The sequence below is a fragment of the Pelobates fuscus genome, chromosome 4 (genome assembly GCF_036172605.1).
Source record: "Pelobates fuscus isolate aPelFus1 chromosome 4, aPelFus1.pri, whole genome shotgun sequence".
Taxonomy (NCBI): domain Eukaryota; kingdom Metazoa; phylum Chordata; class Amphibia; order Anura; family Pelobatidae; genus Pelobates; species Pelobates fuscus.
In genome coordinates, this window is record NC_086320.1 from 126,838,591 (window position 1) to 126,857,574 (window position 18,984).

Genomic DNA, 18,984 nt, shown 5'->3' on the forward strand with positions numbered 1-18,984 from the left:
CTGCGGTACACAAGACCGCGAGTTTAGACCGGCACTCTTCCTTTTGGATACAGTGTCTAAGTCTGCTCTCGCTGCCTTGTTTTGTTTTTTACTTAATCCCAAAATAAGGCAGATAAAGTAAATTTGTCTGCATGTGAAGGTCTGCATGTGACTGTGTGTGTGACTGTCTTCTTGTAACTGTATGTGTCTGACTGTGTGTGTCTGTCTGCCTGTGACTGGCCAAAGTTAGCATTAATATTTGTGTGTGAAACATTTAAAAAACTAATTTGAACACCAAATTTGGCCAGTGTTTGTGACTAAGTGGCTTCTAAAAAAGACTGGACATACCCCATTTGCAATACCTTGGGTTATCTGCTATTGCAAATGGTATGCCATCATGGGGTAATTTTCATTCCTGGGCTACCATACGGTCTCAAAGGCAACGTAACCAATCTGGCGAATTTCAATGTGAAAAAACTGAAACACAAGCCTTATATCTGACTCTGTAACCTTTGAAAACACCATAAAATCTGTGGTACTGTTATACTCAGGAGACTTCGCTGAACACAAATATTAGTGTTCCAAAACAGTAAAACGTATCACAACAATGATATCGTCAGTGTAAGTGCCATTTGTGTGTGGAAAAAATACAAAAAATTTCACTTTCACTAACGATATCATTGTTGTAATACATTTTACTGTTTTGAAAAACTAATATGTGTGTTCAGAGAAGTCTCCCAAGTAAAACCGTACCCCCCATGTATAGGTTTTATGGTGTCTTGGAAAGTTACAGGGTTAAATATGGTGCTAGCAAATTAAATTCCCTAGACTTTCTGCCTGGATTGTCAGGCAGGTCCCGCAAATTGGAATTAGTAAAATGACCTAATTATGTAAAAATATTACATAAATATATACGTATATACGTAATATATATAATTATATATATATATATTTTTTTTATTAATTTTTTTTTGATATATAGGTATATAGTGATATATATTATTTCGTTCTACGTGTATTTTGATATCAATATATACACATATATTTTAATTATTTCTTTTTATAATTTTTTTACAGACTTACATATTTATTTTATATTATATATAATTATATGTTTAATCAATATCATTCTACGTGTATTTTGATATTAATATATATATATATAATTTTATATATATATACATATATATATATATATATGATCTAAGTATTTATTTTATTTTACACTGTGTTTGAACTGTATTTTTTTTTTTTCAGGCAGCAGGGGGACTTCCTTTCATTCCAGGCACTCCCCCTGCTGGCACTGTTATGGATGGCTATTCCGTCGATGTGATTGTGAGGTCCTCGCAAGGACCTCACGATCACATGGCCCAGGAGGGCCGGATTGGCAGCAGAGGGACACCCTGGGATGTCAGGTAAGTCCCCCCATCGCGATCGCGAGCGTGGGATCGCAGGTAAGTACATAGGATGGCGGGGACGTGCTATGCCGCGAACCGGCATTTAGAGCGAGGTCCCTAAGGACGGCATAGCATGCCCGCCGTCCTTAAGGGGTTAAACCTCTCTGTCAACAGTGTTGCAAATAAGGTGGTTGTCTAAAAGCCAGTATATGGGATTCAGGGAGGATTTGTTTTCGTACCTCATCATCAATGAGCATTGACTGTAGATCACTGAGGATTTTCTTTATGGCCTCAAGGGTGGATTATGTATTATGAGTAGTAATACACATGTGGAGATTTCTTCTCCTTTACACCGTAGCAGATGTGCATGTTGTATTAAAAGATACTGCAATACTTCACTATTTTGCATCTTCTTTGTTTCAGCAGACATTTCTGGAAGTGAATCAGATCTGAAAACTTACAAAAAAAAAAAGGATATTACTAGGTAAGTATGTACTTATGCATATTCATTTTAAGTGGCTCTGCCAGCTTTGTTGATCTTTACATATTTGACAGAGACCACTGATAGTGACATCCCCTTTAAGCTCTCCCTTGTGAGTGCCATCAGCTTCCTTCTCCCTAATATTCGTTTCCCTCTGCCACTGCAGTAGCCGCCCATCGGCACGCAAAGGGTTAAAAATCCTTTGAACATTTATCTGTTTCCAGCGCCGACGTCCTCAGCATTGTCTCCATCTCTATCCCCTCTGACATAAACAGATTTTCACATGCAGGGTTAAGAAGATAAGGACACTGCACCCAGACTACTTTCACACAGCACCGTTTATTTGGTGAGAATCCAGTCAACTATCTATTTAATAAATACATAGGCAACACAAGCATGGTTTTCTTGGGTAAAATATCAACAAAGTTTAAGACAGGGGTGATATAGCTCCCATTTCTCAATCTATATACTACTTACATAATGGAGCAACAACTTCAACTCCAACTTAGCAAATTTGCCCGGATGATGGTTAATTTGTTGTCTTTAAATGAAATATGTTGTTTATAACGTATTAAGCCTAAGTAGCTAATTACATTCTTTGTTGCTTGCAATATTATTTTTTGGGGCTGGTTGATAAAATCATTTATTGTACTATACAGCGGGACAAGGATTTCAAAGAAAGAGAGAAAATGATTTTGATGTAACATGTATTTTAAAAGTCTACGTGTTTTGTATATTTTGGTTGCAGTCTTCTCCCGTTACTCCCCCTGGTCTTATCTTTAATTCATGGTCTGTAATTGTATTCATTTTCTTAAAACGAGTAATAGGCCTGTATTAGTCTTCTTGTTTGAATCATCTCTATATATCAAATGTTTATTAAAATATGTTTCACATTGACTCAAAAGAATACTGTTGCTTGACTGGAAATTGCACCATTGAATAAAACATTGAAAATCATCTATAACTTGTGTTAAGTTTTTCATGGAATGCTTTGTTTTCTTTTAAAATGTATAGTAGAGATTTAGCAAATGACCTTGCTACCTAGTCCTGACAAAAACCAGGGCACATAAAGCAAATAAGGAGGAGAACAGAAACATCGCTGTTGTCAACATTTACAACAATGATTGAAAGAGAGCCATAACTTGCATTAAATCTAATTTGCCACTTGGCTACCCTATCTTCTAATTTGTCCATTCCCTCTGTGGTGAAGTAGTATCTTGCCCACATTTCTTTACCTTTCCTTTACCTTTAATGTCCTCTACAAACACAGGCACATGCATTTCAATGCCTAGTGCAAGATTAATAAGAAACATGTTGGAGAAGTGGAGAACAGCCTTAGAGAGACTCCACTTACCATCTTTGTCCAACTTTAAAAAAAATTCCAATCACACAACTCTATCCAGTCGGGTATACCTAAGTGCAGGTGTGTGTATTTCTGAGTGTGCCTGGCATTGTCTACCTCTCTGTGTGCATGAAAGTGTGTGTCTGACAGAGAGTATCCTTGTGTGTGAATGTATGTCTTTGTGAGCATGTCTCTGGGACCTACATGTGTGGGGTAGCTGCTTGCAGTGTGCTGTGTTTATGGGGGCTGCCTGTGGCCTTTGTGCATTGTGTTATGACACCGCTACATTTCATGACTGTGTGTGTATGTGTGTGTGTATGATGAATATCTTCAATTGGTGAGTGTGACAGGGTGAGTTTGAAATGGTGAGGAGGGTAAATGAAAGAGTTGGTAAGGTGTGGGTGAGAATGATAGGGTGGTTGTGACATGGCTGGGTGGGGAGTGACAGGGTGTGTGGGAGGGCTGTGGGGTGACAGGATGGGTGGCTGTGATAGTATGTGGGAAGGGCTGTGACATGGAGTGGCTTTGACAAGTTGCGTTGGGGGTTGTAACAGGGTGTTAGTGGGGTGACGGGGTGGAGGTGGCTGAGGGTGTGTGTGGGGGATAGGGTGTGGGGGGGCTGTGACAGGGTGTATGTGGTGTTATAGGGTGTGGGTGACAGGTTCGGGAGGGGGGCTTATAAATACCTTATTTCCCCCTCTTTAATTATTCCCTGTTGGTACGGTGGACAGGTACTCTGGTCTGCAGCTCCGCCGGACGCAGAGCTGCAGACCATGTGGTAAGACTCTCGCAATCTCCAGTCAGAGCGTTGTCGTGGTAACCCGCGGCAACGATCTGATACACTGGAGATTGTGGACAGTTAAGTCTGCAGCTCGGTGGAGCTGCAGACTGACTGTGGTGCTGGGCGGCTCTAGATCAGCGCAGACTGACTGGAAGGGTTCGAGGCCTTAGGTGGCCGCCTAAATCACCTAATTAGAAAGCCGCCTCTTACTCTATGTACTCTAGACTTTGAGCCTTGTTTTGGACCAAACTGCAGTTCAGACAAATTTGCGGTGATCAAATTAAATTCTGATTTCCTTCAGTGGAACCTTTGTGTCCAACCATGTTCAATTTGGTTCTTGATTCTAAGTGCTATTCTTGGCACCAGGAAAATGGGGATGGAATTAAATGAAGAAAAGGCTGGGGGTTTTATGGGGGGGAGGGTCTTTGGATGTGTGCAGATAAGCAGCTTAGTCTCTCGTGGTGCACAGAAGGTCTCTCCAATTATGCGGGCTGCGTCTACTGATCAATCAAACATTTGTAAGAAAATGATTGATGGTTATGGGACAGCCATTAAATGTTGATTTTATTCACATATCAAGTGAAGTGACCAGTAAAGGGGGAACAAAAGAAGGAGCAATCAACTATACTTCCAAGCAGGATTCTTCTAGACACTTTGACTTCAACAATTGAGAGAGACAGTTCAGCAGTGATCCTGTATGGTTACCCTTGCTGTGCCTGTGTTGAGAGATAGGCATGGGTCATTGATTCTAGTGTTAGACTAAATTTAACTCTATGCTTTTTCCAGCTTGCAGCGACTGAGAAACTTCAAACAACTTTCTGTAGTATATAGGGTATTGGCAGACATTTTGTCATTGATCCTAGTGTGAGACTAGCTATAATGTAGTTAAACCTATATTTTTCTCTTCTTAACTGTTTGGAGAAAGTAATTGTATATTTTGTTTCTGACTGTTTACGGTCCAATATGTGCTGTGGAAGTATGCAAGCATTGTGCAGTGTTTGTAACATCAAAAACGTTACAGCAGTAGACCCATTAAAGGGAAACTCCAGTGCCAGGAAAACAATCCGTTTTCCTGGCACTGGAGGGTCCCTCTCCCTCCCACCCACCAATCCCCAGTTACTGAAGGGGTGAAAACCCCTTCAGTCACTTACCTGAGGCAGTGGCGATGTCCCTCGTCGCTGCCTCCTCCTTCGCACCGCTGCTCCCTGTGATTCCGTCGGCTGGTGGGCGAGACTAATTCAATGCTTTCCTATGGGGATTTGAGCGACGCTGGAGGTCCTCACACAGCGTGAGGACGTCCAGCGACGCTCTAGCAAGGAAAATCCTTGCTACAAACCAGGAAGTGACCTCTAGTGGCTGTCTAGTAGACAGCTACTAGAGGTGGAGTTAACCCTGCAAGGTAATTAGTGCAGTTTATAAAAAACTGCAATAATCACACTTGCAGGGTTAGGAGTAGTGGGAGTTGGCACCCAGACCACTCCAATGAGCAGAAGTGGTCTGGGTGCCTGGAGTGTCCCTTTAAGCACTAACCTATTTTGCAACTAACATCTATTTTTGCTGAATAATGTTGTGTTATTTTACACAATCATTCCTTACCTACTAAAGAAAGAAACACAACAACTTCTCCCAAGCTGAGATTGTGTGGTTAGGGGAGGGGCTCTTGTTCTCCGATTCACCATCAGCAGTAGTGCCATGGTTCCTGAAAGCTGGAACACCACTTCCTCAGCCTAGAGGACTGCTAAGACTGCCACCCCCACTATTCGTAGATTTCAGCCTCAATAATGTGGGATTAGCAGCATGTCTGTTACCTCAACACCCAGGAGGAAATTGGGTTTTACCCATCCTTTTCATGATGCAACAATGTGTGCTGCTGCTTCCACTGGCACTGCAGCACCTTCTACCAAAATGTGTTAAATCTTGATGCCAGCATACCTATCCTATTGCTGCCCATAGATTAGTGGCAGTTATGTCCCAGGCAGTGGTTTCTTCAGCTGCCTTTATTAAAATGCCAGGTGCTGCTTAGGTGAGTAATTCCCACAAATGTTTGACAGACTGAGACTTTTATATCTTGACCTGCCCACAATTAAAAGAACGCTATAGTGTTAGGAATACAAAACTGTATTCCTAACGCTATAGTGTCCTTCTGCCCTAAAGTTATTTCCCCCCTGCCCCACCATTATTTGAAGCATTAAAAATCCTTTTAAGAAAACTACTTTGCACTGACTCCACCTCCAGTGTCGTCAATGGGGCAACTTAATGCACGTGCATGGCAAATGCTGTGCGCACATTATGCCTTTCCTATAGGAAAACATTTAATCAATGCTTTCCTATGTGGGGATTTGAAGATGCTTGACATAGTCGTGAAAGGTATGAGGACGTCAAGCATAGTTTCATGGAGTTAAATGCAGTGCGTGAGGGCGTCCAGCGTCAGATACCGGACCAAAGGTCCGTTTCAATTTAGGAAGCCCTCTTGTGGCTGTCTAGGGGAAACTAAGAGCTGCAATGTAAACGTTGCCGTTTCTATGGAACTTCGATGTTTTACATTGCAGCACTAAGTGTAAAAGGGACACTGTACCCAGACCACTTCAGTAAGATGAAGTGGTCTGAGTACCTACAGTGTGCCTTTAACCCTGCAATGTACACATTGTTGTTAGGCTGGTGATAGGGTCACTGCACTACACGGACAGGGACACTACACCTGGACCACTTCAATGAGATAGTGGTCTGGGTACCTATAGTGTCTCTTTGCAGCCCATAGACGGCACAGAGACCATACATGTATTATTACCTTTTTATTATAGGGAATAATGGCATGAATGACATATAGAGTGCATAATGAAATATAGATTGCATAAGGTTAATCTTAATTGTTAAAGAATTGCCAGGCCCCCGAGGGCCATGTGATCGCTCTCAAAGGGGGACTGTCTGGGCTGTCAGTTAAAAAAAAAAATATTACACATGTTAAAATAAATTAAATTAATGTATATATATATAATATTGTAAAGCGCTACGAAATCTGTTGGCGCTATATAAATGGCAATAATAATAATAATAATATGTGTGTGTATATATATATATATAATATACATCCATCTTATATATGTAACGTCAAACGTAGTGTATTTTAATGTGAATATAATTACATATATTAGTATTAAAATACACTTGGAATAAAGATATATATACTTTATGTTTATATGTATAATGAGGCCACACACACTACTGATCCTCATTTTGACTTATTTTAAGGACATTACATCAAAGTTGGATCAGCCTGTAGTGTGTTTTTCCACTTTAATTTTGAGTGTGACTCCAAATCCAGACTTCTATGGGTTGAAAAATTCGATTTTTATTTTTGTGTGACTTTGTTGTCAGCACATTCAACTATGTAAAGAACAAAGTATTTTAGAAGAAGATTTAATTCATTCAGATCTAGGATGTTATTTTTGTGTTCCCTTCATTTTTTTGAGCAGTGTGTGTGTGTGTGTGTGTATAGATATATAGATAAAGATATATAATTACATAAGTATACACGTAGAAATTAAATACATATATATGTATATATATTAAAATTCTACATGTATATTTAAGTAATCTTTTAACTTAATTATGTGTTTTAATTAATTAAAATTTGATTGACGTGCCTGACAACCCAGGCAGAAAGTGCAGAGAAGTTAATTTGCAAGCACTATATTTAACCCTGTAACTGTAACACCATAAAACCTGTCCATGGGGGTACTGTTTTACTCTGGAGACTTCGCTGAACACAAATATTAGTGTTTCAAAATGATAAATTGTATTACAACGATGATATTTTCACCAAAAGTTTTTGGCATTTTTCACACACGAACGGCACTTTTACTGACGATATTATTGTTGTAATATGTATTACGGTTTTGAAACACTTATGTTTGTGTTCAGTGAAGTCTCCCAAGTATAACAGTACCCCCCATGTACAGGTTTTATGGTGTTTTGGAACGTTAGAGAGTCAAATATAAGGCTTGCATTTCATTTTTTTTCACATTGAAATTTGCCAGTTTGGTAATGTTTCCTTTGGGACGGTATGGTAGGTATTGCAAATGGGGTATGTCCAGTCATTTTTAGTAGCAACTTAGTCACAAACACTGGACAAATATTAGTTTTTTGCTTTTTTCACACAAAAAACAAATCTAAACGCTAACTTTGGCCAGTGTTTGTGATGGTCTCAAAGGTAACATTACTAATCTGGCAAATATTAATGTGAAAAAAATGGAATGTGTGCTATATTTGACCCTGTAACTTTCCAAAACACCGTAAAATATGTTAATGGGGGGTACTGTTGTACTCGTAAGACTTTGCTGAATACAAATATGTGCATTTTATTGCAGTAAAATCTAACAGTATTATGACATTTACAGCTATAATGTCAGGCAGAACTACACATTAAAACAAAAATCTTAATTTCTTATAGCTTTTTATTTTATTTTATTTTATTCATAATATATTATGTTTCATATATAAATAGTTCATGAGAAAATAAAGCCATGTTTCTCCTGAACAAAACGATATATAATAAGTGTGGGTGCACTTAATATGAAATAGGTGAATTACGATTGAAAAGACATATAGCGCAAATTCCAGTTTTTGTTTACATTTTGTTTTGATCAGAACATGCACTATTGACTCCGTCCTGAAGGGTTTAATAAATGCCTAATCTAACATAGGTTGCTTGACCATTTTTTTTTTAAATTCATCCCTCTGTAAAGTAGGTACAATATATTCAATTCCAATCTGTAGGTTATAACTATAGTGTACCTTCAGTGAAACGATTATCCTGTCCATAGTAAGAGAAACTAAATAGCACTATGTGTGAATAATACAATGTAACAGTTAGTGTTTAGCCACACTCAGGCTTCAATCATCAGCAGATTCCAGCTGAGATCGCTGTCCAAATTGCAGTTGTAGGATCTACTAAGATGTGCAGAACTCTCAGACTAGTGTGTGTTTCCTCCAACTGTGCCATGAATTGATTTGGAATAGTTGGGGCAAGCCTTGTGATACTATCAGTACAAACAATCTATACAAAAAAAACATTCTCCATTATACCAGAAATTATTATTTTTCAGTATTAACTCTGTCTTCTAGCTTAAATTGAACGATGGAATTGATGGCATGTCTGACTTTTCTAGAAAATATTTTACTGCCTCCAAACCAAAAGCAGGCTGATTTTATAATGTATAACAATGTTACATCACTTGTTGCTAAATAGTATTCATCTTGCCATAGTGTTTCTTTCAGAACCTGTAAATATCCTTTCAGATAGGATTTACAGTTTTTAACTACTGGTATTTGAGCCACTGCCTGAAATAATTGTGCGCCCTGGTGGTCGTGTTTTGTTTTTATACAGTTTAGGCAGAAAATAAAAGTGGAATTCTGGGATAAGTTGTCTTCAGATATTCATACTCTTGTTTATTCATTATTTATAAATTTAAACTTTTATCTTTTTTTTTTTTTTTTTTTTAGTTTGGGAGATCAGATGTTCATTTTACTTAGTATATGCATCCCCATCACTCAACAAACTCATGGCTTCTTTGTGGTAGTTCCGACTAATCATGATAATTATAACCCCGCTTTTGTCCATGGATTTAATGACTATTGACTCATCTGACCTCGATTCTTTGAAATCCATCCATTGGCTTATGTTAATATTCATGATGTGTTTGATTTGTATGATTTGTCTTTATCTACCAATGTAAAGGAAGTTTGCATGGAATGAGTCTGCAAATTATTTGGGTGAGGGACAAGTCGACTTATTTCTCAAATTTGTTTAAAACGTATGTCCTCTTGTGTAACACCTGCTTGTTTTTTTTTGTGTGTTTTTTTTTTAACAATTGTTTTGTTTTTTGTTTTTTAAAGCAAATATACTTATTTCAAGCTACATATGATTTTATTTACCAGTGGGACAATACACTAAGCCTGTAATTTATAAGGCTCTTACGTACAAAATCAAGCCCTGCTCTCAAACGTGCACTGTGTTACACACACTGAGTGTATCTCCACCTCACACAGTGTCATTGGGGCATCATCAGCCATCCCTCAACAGAGTTCCTTGCTGGCTAATGTAAATTATGTGTATATTTGGCGACAGGCAGCCAATGGATGCAGTGTCCACCATCAATGACACCCCTGTCCCCATTCTTTAGCCTGCCCTCCCTGTCATCTGGGGTGGGGTGGGGGGGGGGGGATTTACATCAGCAGAGCTGTATCAGGCTGAAGAAGAACTTTGCCTCAGCACCGGCGAGGAGGAGTTTTAGTAATTTAAAACAAAAATGTTCTTTGTTGGAGGTGGCTGAATTCTTAAAATACTGTTTTTTGGTTGGAATCGCCCTTTAAAATATCCATGTGCATTGTACAAATATAGTTTTACATTTCACTACCCTGTTTAGCTACTTTCCCACCCCACGTTCATCTTACTTGTTTAGCACGGCTGAATGCTGCTGAAGTGCAAAATATGCTGCTGCCAAGGTCAGATTCTCGTGATTATTTGCCTGTGGCAGCTAATGCCAGTTGTGACAGAATGAGTCTCAGCAGTCTGCAAGTCACATTGCTGCGCTTACAGAGAGTGTGTTTGTAGGTTATATGCTAAAGACAATACATGGCAGGTTAACTTCATGTTTTTTCAAATTATTTCTAATATGTGTCCTACATAGAGGTTTGTAACATGCACCAGGATATTAATATTAGGAAATAAAATGTCCCCAACGTATTAGATCCTTAGAGATCCTTAGAGATCTCTATATATCTTGGTATAGTGTTCTTGAAATAACTTACAGTAGTGATGGTACAAGTACACTGGTGAAAAGTTTTTGAAGTGAAGTTTTGGTATATAGATCATGCCCTGCAATCTCATTACTCAATTCTCTGCCATTTCGGAGTTGAATAACTTTGTTTATGCAGCTCTAGTCACACCTCCCTGCATGTAACATGCTCAGCCTTCCTATACATTTCCTGTAAAGTGAAAACTAATGTTTACACTTCCATTATTGCAAATTCTGTTTAATCTTGTGCACTGATAATAGCTTGCTATACCCTACAGGAGCCTCCTGTATGTGATTAAAGTTTAATTAACCGAGCAGGATCAAAAAAAATTCTAAAACAACCTCTTTTTCAACGTTTTTTTTTTTTAATGCAGGCTGTGTGAGTCATAGCCAGGGGAGGTGTGGCTAGGGCTGCATAAACAGACAGAAAGGTGATTTAACCCCTTAATGCTGTTACGGCGTTTCTATGCCGTCCCCATTATAATAGGCTTTGAAGCCGTTGCGGTGGCATAGAACGCCGTAACGGCCTTCTACCCGCAAATGGTATGCCATCATGGGGGTAATTCTCATTCCTGGGCTACCACGCGGTCTTAAAGGTAACATTATTAAACTGGCAAATCTGCTATATTTTACCCTGTAACTTTCCAAAACACCGTAAAACCTGTTAAAGGAGGGTACTGTTGTACTTGTGAGACGTTGCTGAATACAAATATGTGCATTTTATTGCAGTAAAAGCTAACAGTATTATGACATTTACAGCTAAAATGTCAGGCGGAACTACAAATTGTTTTTAAAAATCTTAATTTCTCACATTTTTTTTATTTTATTCATAATAAATTATGTTTCATATAGGAATAGTTCATGAGAAATTTTGGGTACACTTAATATGAAAGAGGTGAATTACAAATTCCAGTTTTTGTTTACATTTTGTTTTGATCAGAACGTGTACAGTTGACTCTGTCCTGAAGGGGTTAACTTCTAAATGGCAGAGAATTGGGCTGAAGTTGTTTTGGTAACTATAGTGTCCAGCTATAGGAAGTAAACACCCAAATGACCTTTCTATAATTTCCACACAAAAAAAACAGCTGTTTACTTGGAAAACATCTTGGTATCAAGTGCTCTACCCAAACTCATATGTGCTATGAAAAGTTAATATAAATGCTGGTTTTAGAGAAAGTCACTTGTGCACAACACATGCAAGCTTCAAATTGGTAAAACAGCATTAAAAGGAGTACAAGGGGGAACACTTAAAAACTTAATTTTTTATGTATAATTTATGCATTTCATAGTAGGTAGTGTATCGCCTTAAGTACAAGTGTGACACCATATTTAAGACTCACTTGTAGAAAATGAAGGGGGAATACACCAGCACTGGAGAACAAAAAACAAGCAAATCAGTAACGGCTTCTTCATTGTTTTTCAGTGCCAAAAGATTTAGTACAAATGCACGTGTGTGTGTATATATAGTACAATATCCCTTTAGATAGGTGATTAAATTAAACATAAAAAAAACACAAAGGGACATTAAAAATACTACAACTAATATTTAATCCCTTCAGGACCGGACTGTTTTGGTCATTTTGTACGTTAAGGACCACAGCTGTTTTAACACTTTTGTGGTGTTTGAGTTTAGCTGTAATTTTCTACTCTCTCATTTACTGTTCCCATACAAATTAAATATTGTTTTTTTCAGGACAAAAAGGGCTTTCTTTACATACCATTATTTGTATCTTGTCATATAATTTACTTTAAAAAAAAAAAAATATATATATATATATATATATATATTATACATATATAATGCAGATATAATTTTATTATGTGTGGGAAACTTTATATATATATATATATATATATATATATTCTAAAATTCTTTAATTATTTTATATTATACATATAATATATTTATTAGATTTTTTTTTTTTTACCTTTTAGTAGCCTGGGGGACTGCCTGACAGCTCAGACAGTCCCCCTGCTGGCAGCTCCATAGACTCCTATTGTGGTCATGTAGTCATGGTGATCACATGGCCCTGGAGGGCCGGGGTGGTCGGAGCTGCTGCAGGGTGACTACTGGGGTCTTCAGCAGTCCGCCCCCAGACCGTGATCACCGGTCCAGGTAAGTCCAGGGCTCCTATTTGCCGCAGATGTACTAGGTACATCCGCAGTCCTTAACAATCGTTTTTTTGTCGGACGTACCTAATACATCCACGATCGTTAAGGGGATGTATGGATTTATAATGTCATTCTAAATGTATTTTGATTTAAATATATGTATATTAATATCAAAATACAGTTAAAACAAATTTAAACTGGTATATATTTTATTATAAATTTAATTTTATTTATTTATTTCCAATAAATACCCATAGGGTAAAGCATGGTGTTGCAAAAATGGAGTGATAGCCTCACTTCTTCAAGGACCCTTTTACCCTATCTAAATCTCCTACTTTGCCACCACCAAATTAACCCCAGACCATCCCACTGCTTTCACTATGCTTAACAAATGGTATCATGGACTCCTCTAGCATCTTTGTATTTAGTATCTGTCTCACAAATGTTCCTCGTTGTGATCCGAACAGCTCAATTAGATTTGTCTATTCATAAAACATTTTTTTCAATCTTCCTTTGTCAAATTTCTGTGTTGTTTTACCCATCTTAATCTTTTCTTCTTATTAGTCACTCTAAGATATGGCTTTTGCTTTGCAAATCTGCCTGGAGTTGCCTCTTCACTAATGAGACTGATGTTTTGTGGGTATTATTTAATGAAAGTGCCAGTTAAGGACCAGTGAGGAGTCAGTTTATCAAACTAGACATTCTAGTAGTTGTCCTCTTGCTCATTTTTGCACCACCGCCTCCCACTCCTCTTTTCATGCTCAAGCCAGCTTGCGCTGTTCTGTGAAGGGAGTAGTACAGGATTTTCAGTTTCTTGGCAATTTCTCGCATGGAATAGCCTTCAATTATCAGAAAAAGAATAGACTGACAAGTTATATATTTCTGGCCATCTCTAGCCTGTAATTGATCAATTACCCTATTTTAAATGATAAACTTGGATTAGCAAACACAACTTGCCATTGGAACACAGGACAGATGGTTGCAGATATTGGGCCTCTGTACATCTATTTAGATATTCCATGAAAATTCAATTTTCAGCTTCATTTATCACATTGTGTACGCTGTATTTCTGATCGATTTGATGTCATTTTAATAGAGAAAAAAAAAAAACAGAACATTTCTAAGTGACCCTGAACTTTTGAACACTACAGTATTTTTAGGGTAGATCTTCTGGTAGGTTGTTTTTTTTTTTTTGTCAATATCATTTTTATTTTCAATATTCATTTGATATAATTTAACTGTAAGCAGGGGTGGGAATCTCAGGTCCCCGTAGAAACATTAACATAAGAGACGCGCAGATCTCCGGTATGTCAGTTTGAGCTCGACACGTGAGACTCTCAGGTCTCTAATTTATAGCACTTGACAGCCTTTACTGGACACGCAGGTCCCATAATCATGTTAACATAAGTAAACCATAAGAATTAGTCATGCTTGACAGTAGTCTATGGATCTGTACCATATGTTAGTACTACGTTGCTATGTAGCAGTATTGGGGACGGGTGGTGATGTGGGAAGGCTAAGGACACATTAGATCACATTTGGTGGTTGTGTTAAAGGGTGAGTGGTTTCTGGAAGCAAGTGGCAGAGGTCATACACACTGCCACCGGTATCGATATTGCTTTTGAACCACCCAAATTATTTCACTTAGTCAATATACCCCTTGCCAATAAGCATTCAATGTTATATTCCCTCCTGACAGCAGCAAAAGTGGTGATAGCTAGTTCATGGAAAAGAACACAATCGTCATTGATACCGGTGTGGCTAAACACAATTTAAAAGTACAGAACTATGATGGGCATCCATGTGCAAAACACACAAATACCTCTACCTCTGGCAGCCTGCTACTGATGTAAAAATGTAGGCGAGATTGAAATTCCATTTTATGGGGAATCAATCCAGGACATCAGGGTATTCTTGCAACTAAAGGGAAGTGAAGCTGGTCACCTTTCTGTTTTTTTCTTGTGGCTAGCAAATCTGTGGCTGGAATTCCGAATACCTTTACAAGGTTTTCGAATGTGATGGCTTGATGACCAATCCACTTGCTTCCAACAGCCTTTGCTGATATAGTCTACCTGTTGATTGTCTACTCTTCTTATATGGGTAGCTGATAGTGCTTTCAAGTGGTTTTCTGCCCAGAAAACTATTTGAGCGAATGAGTATGTTAAAGCTTGACTTCTTGTACCCCTTTGCTTGTTTAGATAATATACTGTTGTCAAGTTATCTGACTTTATCTGGACAGACTTGCCTTCTTGAATTCCAGCAACATCTTGATTTCCTTAACCCCTTAAGGACACATGACATGTGTGACATGTCATGATTCCCTTTTATTTTAGAAGTTTGGTCCTTAAGGGGTTAAAGCTTGAGGAATGGTGGCTTTCCTCTGAAGAACAAATGTCCTGTCTCATGATGGAATAGAGTTAAGCTAGTTCCTGACCCAAATGCTGCTGCCTGAACATTAGCCCTTCATTAAGGTATCTAAATTTTGTCTTCTAGATCTTGGCTCAAGGCCTGGAAAATTTCAGATTGTAATGCTCTGTGGACTTTTGCCCAATTGACTGCAGTAATGGTGGATATATGCACACATATTAAACTCCTAGCCTGTGTGGTGGAACAGACTGGCTTTCGTTTGAATGCTACTGATTGCTTTGGTCTTTTTCTTTTCTTTTTTTCTTTGTGATGGAAGAACCAACTCTTGGGAGTCTACTTCCCAAGACCTAGAAATGAGTTATTTGTGGATGGATCAAGTTTTTACTTGTCCCACTTTATAATCCAACCATGTTCTTCTAATATCTATATAGTGAGCTCTATGCCTTTATTCAGCTGGACTGGAATTTCTGCTTTTATGAACCAGTCCAAGTAAGGCTTGATAAAACCCCTTATATTTCTTAGAAATGTTGCCAATGGAAAAAAAACTTTTGTAAATATTCTTGGTGCTGTAGTTAAGCCTAATTGAAGCAATGTAAACTGAAAATAGAGTATTTGCATGACTTTATTGCAAGCCTTTAGATTTTTTTCTGGGTAGATGGATATGTGTCTTTCAATTCTAAAGTTGCCATCACATCTCCGTTTTGCTAAATCATAGTCACTGATAATATAGGCTCCATTCTGAAATTTTGATATAGGGTACACCAATTCACATTTTTCAGATTTGAGAGTGTCTGGAAAGTCTTGTCTGTTTTTTCCATAGAAAAGGTCTGGAGTATTCTCCTTGAAATCTTTTTAAATTTGGTTATATTTTTTTTAAATCAACCTATTTTGAGCAGTTTCATAGCTTTGGAAAAGAGTGAACCGTTTTTTGTTTGAGCAATGCAGGTTGAACAAAGGAAGCTAGCAGCTGATGTTGTCACAAATCTAATTTTGTATCTTTATTTGATTGTATCCAATATCCCAAAATTTTGAGTACCCAGCGAACCACAGATCTTTGCTGCCTTACTCCCACTTTTGATTTGAATATTTTCCTGTCTGGAAGATATACCTTTGTATTTAGGTTTGTAGTCTTGAGGTTTACAAAATGAGCAAGCTCAATCCTCTTTGTAATGATAGCTTTTATGATAATGTGGGTAGAAGCGTTTGTTCTATCTTGTAGCTTTTGTGTTGTGGTAGAACTTTGATCGTCTACTATATCTGCTTAATTAGGTCTTTCAATGCAGAATTTAATGGCTTTACCTTTCAAAGGGAAGTTCACACACAGTTGATTGAGTTGTCAATTGACCAAGATAGTAAACACAGAATTTAGAATTGTGACTGACAAAGTGCTCTAATAAATAAAGTTAAAACAATAATAAAGTGTTGCTGAATTGCCTCTTTCAAATCCAAATAGTGTGCAAACATAAAAGATAAGGTTTATTTGGCACAAATATATGCGCAAAAAATTAGTTACAAATGTATCAACAAATGGTACACCGTTATCTTAATTCTGAAACATTCTCATAAAGGCAAATAAGAGAGAATACAAAACACTCCCCTATTGTTTACACCAATAGCACTGATTGGGGTTATTAAATCAGTGGTACTCAAGTAATACTGAAAAACATCTTCATATCTGTTGAAATGTCCTTTTAGTGCCGATGTGCACTCTTCTATCTGGCAGATCTCCTCCAATCGACCCCCCCTATAGTGTTCCTTTAATTGTATCCCAGGATTTGCTTCAGGGTTTAGGAATTTGAATGGTTAGATAGTCTCAGGAGTCTTATAAAACTTCTATTACATCAAGATTATATTAGAAATTATTTAGCAAACTTAAATATATGAACACCATGTCCTAAATATATATGTTAGCATTGTAAATTAGTTAATTTATTTCTTTTATTTTTTGTTAAGTTTTTTTAGTTTATCCTGCAAAAAAATATTTTTTGGAAAAACAAACAGGAACTGGGGAATATATATATATTTCCTAAATTACCAATGTTTACAAATATAAACTTTTTTTTCCATTTTATATATTTTTTTTCCCTCCAGGCTTTGTTACAGCAAGCTGAAGTGGTTATGATGCTTGTAGTGTTCCTTTAACATTTTGTTCACTCTCCCACTCTTCCATTAACCCTCCCCATGTGACTCCCTTTACCAGCCCCTCTGCGCTGCTCTTGTGGAGCTATTTAGTAATGGTTAGAACACCCTGGCTGGATAGTTAATTTGGATGTGGGACTCTTTCCACACATTTGCTCTTCTCTGCTGTTCTCCTCATTGAATGTTAGCCAGGAGTGGAGTGCTCTATGTCGATAGACATGCAGTAACATGATCGCATCATCTTCCCATTTGTCTACCTACCGAGATGCTAGCCCCACATCTCACCCTTTTAGTTAGATACATGACTGAAAAGCCCCACATTTAGCACTCTTGCCATCCCAGATCCCCTCAACCGATGTCTGTGATAATTATTTTTTTCTTTATTTCTTCAATTTGCCAATTACTATCTTGCATGACTAATTTTGTTCTGTTTGCACATTTGGAAAATTAAAGATTATTAGCAAAAAAAAGGATAATTTCAGTCACGAAAACTGATGGTTAAAGGATCACTATAGGGTCAGGAACACAAACATGTATTCCTGATCCTTTAGTGTTTAACCCATCATTTAGGTGTCTTGCCTCCCACCCTTAGCTCCCCTATAAAAGTTTAAAACGCACCTTATTTCCAGTGCCGCGCGGGTCTGCCGGCACTGGCTCCGCCCCTTTCTTGACATATTTAAAATAGCCGATCTTTAGCCATTGGATTGGCAAAAATCAGCCTGGGGGCAGGGCCAAATGCCATTTTGGCCAATCAAGACCTCCTCATAGAGATGCATTGAATCACTGCATCTCTATGAGGAAAATTCAGTGTCTCCATGCAGAGCGTGGGGACACTGAATGGCAGGGCTGCTTACAGGACAGGGCAGGCCATCTAAGGAGTGGCAACTTGGAGGTGTCCCTAGAGGCAATGTAAAGACAGTGTTTACATAAAAATGCATGAAGGGAGCTATTATACTCACCAGAACAACTACATTAAGTTGTAGTTGTTCTGGTGACTATAGTGTCCCATTAATTATAGTATATTATATAGAAAGAGTAGCAGGCAGTTAGTTTGTAATGGTATTATTATAGACCAACATTCTCAAGAAGATTAGAATGCTTGGGATGTGTTAAGTGAACTAAATATCAAGACAAAATAAGAATTTCAAATACCAAAATTTCCCGTCACTACTAGCCATTGGTGAGTGAAAATGTAACCCTGGCGAGTAGAAATGTATTCCTGGTGGGTATGCTATGACTTGTTGTGGTGAGTGACTATTAAGGCCTATTATAAGAAAATACGTTCGAGAAGGAAATGATACACACCAGTTGTAAAGTACTGCGGAATGTTTTGTTATGTTATTCTTAAAACATATATTGAATTAATTGAATATTTTTAAATACAAAGATTTTGTTTACCACTAAAGCTCTGTTCTTTGCTGTCTAAAAGGTTATGACTCCTAAGAATGAGATTTCTGTTTCGTCACTGTGCTCGGTTTAATAAACCTACATGTTTTATTAATGTAAGCCTCCTGCATTTAGACACATGGCTTTCAGCTGTAATTACATTTCACAGGCTTCTGCATGCTCACAGTTACCGTTAATACTGT

The 18,984-nt window shown here is 37.8% G+C and overlaps 1 protein-coding gene across 1 annotated transcript in view; it reads left to right on the plus strand.

The window, feature by feature from the left end:
* Positions 1–18,984, plus strand: part of LDLRAD4 (low density lipoprotein receptor class A domain containing 4) — a 585,185-nt gene that overhangs the window by 109,415 nt on the left and 456,786 nt on the right. Inside the window, exon 3 of the mRNA XM_063451607.1 lies at positions 1,800–1,860. The gene's annotated coding sequence lies outside the window, so the exon portion shown is untranslated. The remainder of the gene's footprint in view (positions 1–1,799; positions 1,861–18,984) is intronic.